Genomic DNA, 9,410 nt, shown 5'->3' with positions numbered 1-9,410 from the left:
GCTCTTACTGTGTTCAGGGCATCGTGCTAAGTAAGCTGTCAGTGGACTGACTGCTATTGAGCTCTGGGGCCTATGCCTTTGCTAATCCTCAGTTTGAGTCATTTAACTCGTGTTTATTGATTGACTACTATATGTCAAGCACTGTTCTATGAGATACAGCAGTAAGCAGGACAAAGTTCCTGCCCTCTAGTAAGGGTCAAATCAAGATTAGGCACATAAATATATGGTAGGTTTTTCTCCCAGATGGCATTTCCAAGTGATCCTTTGACTTTCCAGCAAAACCAGATCTTTGCTCTTAAGGTGGTCTTAGAATCATCCTCCCCTACCCCAACACTCTTATATTGATACTAGCTACCATTTATTAAGTATGCACAGTGTCAGGCACTGTGCCAAGGGCTTTGCATGCATTATATGACTGAATCTTTCCAATAATCTCCTGAAAAAGGTATACTATTAACCCCATTTTACAGAGGAGGAAACGAAGGCATGCTGAGATTAAATGATTTCTAATGTCATGTAGTTATTATGTGGTAGAATAGATTCAAAGCTGGGCCAGGTGTCCCGTAGAATTGTGCAATGCAGTCTCCATCCAGAGTCACTGTCCTTAACCACGAGTGTGCAATGATGCCTCATATATTACATATGCCCTCCCTTCACTTAGACAATCTAACTCTGAAGACTCTGGCAACCCACATACTCTCAGGTTGTAGGGTCTGCCCAAGAAGCTGGCAATGAGGTAGGCAAAAATGTTCCAAGGTCTGACTCTGTGTGGTCCCAGAATAGGAGGCATCAGTAGATACATGTTATGGAGCAGTTGTTACATTTCATTACACCCTAGGAATAACACTGTCCTCAGTAAAGATCAAATTATTGAAGATATAGTTCAAAAGGAAAACAGTATATATTGGGATTTCTTTCATTTAAAAATGATTAAACACAAAACAATTAAAGAAAAGCTGAGGAAAACAGCCAGTGAATTTGTAGAGAAAATATTAAAAACATATCTCAATATAGGCAACTCAAATTAAGACATATTTGTGCTACCAGTTCTATCATAATGTATCTTTTAGGTTCAATATAGAGCTAAAAGCTATAAAATATGTTTTGTTCTTACACTGATTCTGCATTTTACTGAAATATATTCATTTTTTTAGTACCTTTTCACAGTAATTTCTCTTACCTTATTTCATTTTAGGCTCATGAAAACCTTGTAAAGTAGATGAGGGAGGGTATTATCTTTGTTTTACACAGGTATAAATTTAAGGTACAAAGAAGGCAAGTAAGTTAAAGTACATTAAATTAGAATTGTAGCAGTGAAATTTGGTCCACAAGACAAGGGTGCAAAAATGTCACATTTCTTTATATTCTTACAACAAAATGCAATCTGCTCTGAGCCTTTCACCTTCCCAGCTGGATAAAAATTCAGTCTCACTAGAGGCGCTCCCTCTGCCAAGGTTGTATGAAGACCCTAGCAAATCATACAGTCCAGAACTTCTAGGGTAGGCCCTCTGCCCTTTTGTACGTACACATCATTGCTGATATATTTGTCATGCAAGTCCCGTTGAAGATAGATGGGTGAGCTGTTTCTGTGCCACCCTTGCAAATTGGTGGTGATAGTGGGGTGTTTTGGCTGAGGTTGGCAGCCTCACAAACAGCCTCCCTTAAGTGTACCACGCCTCCATTCTCCTTTGAGATCTTGCCTCTTCTTTGGGGCACTAAAAGAAAATAAAGGTAGTCCTTAATGCTCATGGGATCTGCCATTATTCCCATCTCTTTTCTGGTTCTGGAGAAGTTCAACTTCTATGTCAGACAGCTTCTCCCACCTCTACTCAAAAGTGCTCACCTGTTAATCCTCAGGGATGAGTCAGCATAATTTCTCTCAATGAACATAGGCTTTTGAAACTAAAAGCTCTGGATTCAGGTGATCTTCCAGGTGCCTGGCAACTTCTGCTTTTGACCTTGCAAACAAAAGCCCCCCAAGAAAGGGGAACAGAAAGGCTTGGCTACATTTAATTTGAAGGAGGGAAAAAGACCTACAACATCAATAATAAGTTATAAAAATTAATATCTGAATATATAATTCTGCCACAAACTTTATTATAATTCTTATTGGTAGTTTTTTATTTTAGACATGTTACTGCTTATCGGTCAGCAGTACCCACAGATCTACATTTTTGCAGTTGATTTTTCAAACACAAACAATGTTCCTACTTCTGTACTATATATTGTATGCCATATGTAAGAAGAAAAAGATATGGTTTTTGTCTTTGAGATGTAAAGAAATGAATCCACAATGTGCTCTCCTTGGCAATCTGTTGCTGGTAACTTTCAGATCCCATGCCTAAGGGGCTAGGATGTTCTTTTCTTTAGAATACAAAAGAAATTCTGTCATAGATAGAATTCTTGTCTTTAGAGAATGTCCTCTTTATCCTTGTTGCATTCACTCAAGAAACATTGTATGCTAGTCACAGGGCCAGAGATATAAAGACTCACGACAGTGTCCATGCCCTCAAGAAATGGAGACTGGGTGAAGGAAGAGATATCTACAATATCAGAGTGGCCTGACAGAGGAAGCAATATTTAATTTGAGGAATTAAAGGATGAATTGGAGTTTATTAGAAAAGAAGTGGGTAGGAACGTTCCAGAAGGAGGAAATAGCATGGGCAAAGAAGGGAATAAAATAAATTCCCTAAAATAAAAACAGGGAAGTGAAAGCACATAGCATGCTCAAGGAACTGTCAATACTCTGACTGGAGTACAAAGTCTGTGGGGGATAACAGTGAAGGACAAGGCTAGAAATCTGGTCTGGGGTATGATTGTAAATGTTCCTATATGCAATGCCAAAGAGTTTGGGATTCTTATAGGCAATGAGAAATTAACCAAAGGTTTTAAGCTAGGAAGTGATGAGATCAGAATGTTATGGTTTGGATGTTTCTTCTGACACAAGTGGCAAGGATGGACTGGAGGAGGATGAGACTGGATACAGAGAGAGTAGTCAGGTGGCTCCTGGTGGGAGTTGATGGAAATGGAATGGATTTAAAATAATATTGATGGACTAAGCATAAGAAATGAGATATAAGTAATAGGGAAAGATAACTCTTAGGGGTAGATGGAGATAGCCTTAACCAAAATAGGGAATACCCAAGAGGGCCAACGTGGGGTATAATGAGTTTCTGTTTCAGATATGTTGCATTTCAGGTGTCTTTGGGATATCCAGGTGAAACTATCTCATAAGCCAATTGAAAAAAAATCAGCCTATAGCTTGGTTAGAAAAGTCAGGGTTGGAGTTAAGAGATTTTGGAGTCATCAGCATATAGGTGTTGAGTGAATTAATGGCAACAAATGCAGACCAAAAAGAAAGGACTGAGGATAAAGGCCTGAAGGGCAGGTATCTAGAGTAAGAGAAGACCCTAAAAACACTGAGAGAAGCAGCAATCAGGTGAGGGCTAGAAGAGAAACCTAGGAGAATAGAGGTCCTAAAAGGGAGAGGTCATGAGTAACACACATAGAGTAGAGGCCAGATAGGACAAAGAATGGAAGGGCCACTATGAATTGGGCAATTTGGACATCACTAGTGACTTTTATTGGAGCAGTAGTGACAACATAAGCCAGATTGCTGTGGTTTGAGGGCTAAAGAGGAGATGAAAAAGGGGAAACAGAATATGAGAATTACTCTTTCAAGAAGGCTGGCAGTAAACAGAAATTGAGAAATAAGATGCAGCACAATAGGCAAAGTTAAAAGATGGTTTAATATGGGAGAATGCCTATGGAGAGTGGAGTGGAGATATGAGAGAGGAGAGGGAATCAAGTCTCACACAAATTAGTGGAGGATGGGTTTTAGTCCAATACTTCTTAAACTATCTGTGGTGAAGGATCAGCTTTTTAATTTCCAATGTGTCACGGACTGGTACTTCTGTAAAATATAATAAAAATGAATTACTAGAAAAAATACAGTGTAAAAACAAAAACATTCAAAATATAAGCCCCAATTTTTCATTAGTAGGTTTGATGAACATAAAATTTCTTTATCAAATGTCTATAGAAGTTTCTAAATTTTAACTCTCAGTTTCAGTGCTTATGGTATTGTGGATCGGTATCTGACAGTTTGAGGATTGGAAAGGGTCCACGACCATACTTTGAATAGCACTATTCTAAACCAGAGGTAGAGGAAGCTGGAGAGGAGGAAAGAAAGAACACCCCTTCCAAGAGAGGAGGGAAGCAGGAAAGGATGGGAGAATAGAGAGAGAACTTTGGAATGGAATGAAGAAGGGTGGAAGGAATTCCCACCTGAAAGTCATTTTTTTCTTGTGAGGTAGAAAGCTTGATTTTTCTGAGATGAGTAAAGGATGAAGGGGTTGGGGGTGGGAGGATTAGAGTATAGTAATGTCTTGAAACAGCTGCTGTGGGAAATGAGAAATGGAACTGAATAAAGATGAATAAAAGAGTTGTAAAACAATAGAGAAGGCCCAACTGAAGCTGGAAATCATAAATTTGTTATGGAGCCAATCAGTTCAATTTTGTGATTTTTTTCCCTTGTAGTTTTGCAGCCTCAAAGCAGGGGTGGAGAAAACATATGGTGGAGTTCTGGTAATATGGTGGGCTAGGTATGCAAACTGACTCTCCCACAGAAAACAACTCAAAACACTGAATAAAATGCAACAAGCATTTTCCTAAAGGTATTAAAAAGCTGGAAAGATAGTAAGGAATTATAAGCCCAGATCTAAGTGAAGGCAGAGATATGAAGTTACTTCTCTGAGAATGTTCACTGAACCTAATTTAAGCCTCAGAGAAAAACCCATAAGGGATGTGAAAAGACAAAGCAAAGGGCCTATCCAAGGTGGAATGTCTAATAATGTTCCTCCCCAGATAAGACTGCAATGAGAAAGAGCTAAATCATCAGCATACCGGTGAACCAAAAATAACCCCCTAAACACACACACACACACACACACACACACACACACACACACACACACACACACGACTTCGAGGAAAGCAGCTATGGTACTGAGTGGAGGGAAGGGGGCACCTGTCCTGAGACATTGTAAACACAATTTCATCTAATAAAGATTTGTAAACTAAATTTTCATTACCTAGGTGCTTCCAAATACCTCAAGCTCAGAATTTAGTTTAAAGTAGACTCAGACTGGTAGTGTCACCAAGCACCTGGCAGAATGCAAACCCTCACTGCTGGAACCTACCCTCATCGTATTCCCACAAATAATTTTCCAAAGAAATGAGGAAGATCTTAATTAAAATCCAAAGCATACAACTAAATAAGGCACCATACACAAGACAAATAGGAAGTTCAAAATAAGATAGATTTGAATCCAAATGCATGAGTAATTATATTTAAATACAAATAGACTAAATGCTTGTGTTAAAAGATAGTCAGACGGAATTTTCAAAATCCAACCATATGCTGTTTACAATTGAAGTATAAAGATACAGAAAGATTGACAGTAAAAGGATGGAAAAAGACATATCACACAAATACTAACTAAAAGAAAGCTGGTACTGCTATTTTAATACCTCACGAAATAGATTTGAAGCAAAAATTCACTACTAAATATGTAGAGGGTCTTTTTTTAAAATAAAAATCCAATACAACAAAAAGATACAAAAATGTTAAATTTGCATTAACCTAATAATAACCGCAAAATAAATAAAGCAAAAATTAACAAAAGTACAAGGAAAAATAGACAAGTTCATAATCATGAGAGATTTTAACTTATCTCTCAGTAATTGATAGAATAAATAGACCACAAAAATCAATAAGAATATAGATTTGAATAACACAATTAACAAAATTGAATTAATAGAGTATAGAACATCGAACCCAACAATTACAGAATACATATTCTTTTCAAGCCCCTAGAGAACATTCACCAAAATTGACCATTATACTGAGTCATAAAGCAAAGAATTGAAAGAGTACAAATGACGTTCTACAATCAAAATGCAGTGAAGCCAGAAATCAACAACAAAATGATAACTAGAAAAACCACATATGTTTGAAATTTTTAAGACATATTTCTAAATAAACCATAGGTCAAAGAAGAAATCATATTGGAAATATAAAACATTTTGAACTGAAATGAAAATTCTACCTATCAAAACTTGTGGGATGCAACTAAAGCAGTACTTACAGGGAAATATATAGCCTGAAATGCTTATATTTGAAAAGGAAATAAAAAGGCTGAAAATGAAAGAGCTAGGCATCCATCTTAAAGAGCTACAAAAATAACAACAAAATAAATCCAAAGAAAATATATGGTGAAGTTGATCCAGGATTAGGGGTTGGCAGAGCAGATGTGGTTGAAGGTAATGAGTATGAGGGAATTGAGGAACCTAGTGAAAATGTAGGCAAAAAGACTGGTAATGGGATCAAGCTGAGCAAGGAAGGGGGTAAAGTGGAGGTGGGACAAGGAGGGGCTATCTGGAAGATTGGAGAATAAAGAAGGGTCTAGGGACATCAAGGTCAAAAAGACATGAAATCACAAAGCAATTTAATGGGCATGAGGTAGTGAGAGGTAGATAGGAGTTTTTGATCTGCATGGATTTTTTAAATTAAAGAGTTTATATATGAAACAGTTCTAAATGAAGGAAATATTTATAGTGTGACCATGTGAGTGGGGTCCTAAAATGGGTAGAGTCCTCTTAATTATTTGCTTATAAGTCTTAATCTTACTCTAAACTGGTTTGTTTGCCCTTACAGGATAGGAAACCATCTTACTCATCTCTACATCCTCATTGTGGGGTCTGGCACAGATAGATGCTCAGCAAATGAATGTTGAATTGCATGAGCTAAAGATATTGGAGTAGATCAAGGAACTCTGGAGTCAGGATGTAGAAGAGTCATCCCTATTGATGTTCAAGTTCTTCAGGCTTGTAAGAGGAGCTGAAGACTCTAAGCTAGGGGCAAGAATCCCTGGCAAATGGAGGGGAGTAATCTAGAGGTTGGGAGATGACAGTAGAGAGAAATTAGAAAAGGGTGGCACAAACACATGGTGTGCCTTCCAGCTTACTGATGGACTCTGAAGGTATATTTTTTTGCATATGTAAGGAGGTCAGACATTGTTTTTATCTCACTTGACATACATAATCCTCCAAAGTCACCACGTTGTTTGTCATCATCACTGAACATAGTCACAGGCCAGAAGTTATGCCAGGCATGCACAACAGTGTCTTTTGTCACTATGTTCCAAGTGTTGGCAACAGCATACATGGCATCCTTCATGCTAAACTCCTTTTGAAAACTTTCTACACACATGCCTCTGTTCATTGCTACTAGCATGCTGCTCAAGAAAGTGTTATTATATTTACTCTTCATTGATGTAAGCATACCTTAGTTACATGGCTGAATTAATGAAGTCACATTTGGCGGAAAGTACATTGCATAAACTGTAGTCAGTGTCTTTCTGGGGAAATTACACCAAAATAGTGATGTTTCATCAGCATTATAGACTTGTTCTGGCACCAGATTTTCATCAACAACAACTTTGGCAAACTGGTCAATGAATTTCTCCTTTGCTTCATGATCAGCAAGTGCTTTATCACCACAAATCTTTAAAAATTCAGTGCCATGTCTTTTCTTAAATTTCTGCAACCAGCCTGTGGAATATTCATAGTTTTCTCCAATTTTCAGTTCATTGTGATAGAATTTTGCTTTTTTCATGATCACCATATCATTATGTGGTATGTGTTCACTGTGATACTGATGGATCCACTCTTTTGATACATGATAAAGATCTTCATTTTTAATTTTATTCAGTTTTTAAAAAATCTTTCACTAACTTCTGTTCATCACTTTCAGCACAGAACTTCAACAGTTTATCGCTCTGTTTCTTCAGATTATATATGGCGGTCATCCCAACACCATAGTCTTCTATAAGAAATTTCATACTTACACTATTGTCCAGTTTCTCCAATAGCTTGACTTTCTGTACTATAGATAACCATAAATGCTTCCTCTTTTTCTTATCATTGTCACCCATAGGGTTATCTGCCCGCCCTTTTGACATTTTCAACAATATCTTTACACCACAGGGCAGAGGATAAGCATAAACACACAGTGAGTAATGCACATAGGTCTTTGCCCATGTAGGGCATTGTAGGGAACCTGCCATTGGCACGTCTGGTCTACATATTTGCCATTTTATTACACTGTGGATGTGTTTGTGTGGGGGAATCTGGGCATGTGTGGAAAAGATATATCACAGCTGAAGGGGGCTGGGAAGGTCTTTTTATCCCTTGGGGATGTTGAATAAGCTGTATGTGTGTGCCTGCATTTTGACTGCAACCTGTCACATGAGGTCAGGTGTGGAATTTTTCACTTGCGGCATCATGTTGACTCTCAAAAATTTTCAGATTTTGGAGCATTTCAGATTTTAGATTTTTGGATTAGGTATGCCCAACCTGTAGGGATAATGAGGTTATAAAAGTCTTCCATTTAGGAAGGTCATGAGAGAAGCAGGCTTGTCAAAGGAAAACAGTTTCAACAAGACAGTATAGAACATAGTTAGGGATAGATTTGTCAGAACAGGCAGAACTGGTCTTGTAGTGGCTCTGTCATTTACTACCCGTACGATCTTGGGCAAGTTAGTTAGGCTATCTAAGTCTTGATTTTCTCATCTGTAAAACTGGAATGATGATAATCATACCAGCTTCAGAGAGCTATTGTGAGGACAAAATAATATACTACACAAAAAGTCCTTAGCACAGCCTGGTATATGGTAAACACTTAATAAAATTAGCTTTAAATGAAGAAAATAGCCATCAAAGAAAAATTCCATTGCTTGAGGAATTTGTCCAGACCGAAAGGTCCCGAAAATAATAACAGCTAATATTTATAGAATGACTACTTTGTGTCAGACAGTATGATAAAGATGTTATAAATATGACCTCGTTTAGTCTTTATGATAACCCTACAAGGAAAATGGCATTATTTCCATTTAGGAGATAAGGAAACTGAGGTGTGTAGCATAGACTGCTACATGTCCTCTCCTCCCATTCTATTCTCCCTTTCTTTATCTAGGTAAATAGCTAGATTACATTTCCTAGATTGCTTTGCAGTTAGGTAGAACCATGGGACTAACTTTTAGGCAATGCAAGTAAACAAAAGTTATGAGTACCACTTCAGCTAGGGCTTTTAAAAAAAGTGAGTATACCTCCACACTTTGCATTCCCTTCTGCCAGCTGGATGGCAACAAGGCTCATGAGATGACAAAGTCACAAAATGGAATTAGCCTGGGTCTTTGAATGACCCCATGGGATGAGCCATCTGACTGAGAGGAATGGAGGAATGCCGATTTAGAACTGTTAGGTGAGTAAGACATAGAGTTTTGTTTAATTAAGCAATTACATCTTTGGGCCTACTTTTTAGAGCACTTAGTCTACCTAACTAATAC

This window comes from Lemur catta, chromosome X (genome assembly GCF_020740605.2).
Source record: "Lemur catta isolate mLemCat1 chromosome X, mLemCat1.pri, whole genome shotgun sequence".
Taxonomy (NCBI): domain Eukaryota; kingdom Metazoa; phylum Chordata; class Mammalia; order Primates; family Lemuridae; genus Lemur; species Lemur catta.
Note: the sequence above shows the minus strand (reverse complement) of the source record.